At 86.2% G+C, this 326-nt stretch overlaps 1 protein-coding gene across 7 annotated transcripts in view; it reads left to right on the top strand.

The window, feature by feature from the left end:
- QKI (QKI, KH domain containing RNA binding) overlaps positions 1 to 326 on the top strand; it is a 140,071-nt gene that overhangs the window by 619 nt on the left and 139,126 nt on the right. The window lies entirely within an intron of this gene.

Raw genomic sequence — 326 nt, 5'->3', positions numbered from 1 at the left:
TGCCGGCCCCTCGCGGCCCGCGCCGGGGCGGCGGCCCCTCTTCCCGGGACCCGACGCCCGCCGGAGTGTGGGGAGGGCGGGAAGGTCGCGGCCGGCGGGGACCGTGCGCCTGGGGACGGCGAGGCCCGGGCGGGGCGCGAGGAGGCGGCGCCGAGGCTGGGCTCGCGGGGTGCGGCGGGCGGGCCCCGCCGGCGGGACGCCCCCCCCGGACGCGGGGCTCCGGCTCCGGGACCCCTCGCCCCGGCCGGGCCCCGCGCCGCCGGCGCCCAAGCGGGTGCGTTGGGGGAGGCTGCAGGGCCCCCGGCTCCTGGCCCGGCCTCTAGCAC

This window comes from Eschrichtius robustus, chromosome 9 (assembly GCF_028021215.1).
Source record: "Eschrichtius robustus isolate mEscRob2 chromosome 9, mEscRob2.pri, whole genome shotgun sequence".
In the NCBI taxonomy this organism is placed as follows: domain Eukaryota; kingdom Metazoa; phylum Chordata; class Mammalia; order Artiodactyla; family Eschrichtiidae; genus Eschrichtius; species Eschrichtius robustus.
The sequence above is the reverse complement of the archived record's forward strand: the minus strand, read 5'-3'. Positions and strand labels throughout refer to the sequence as shown.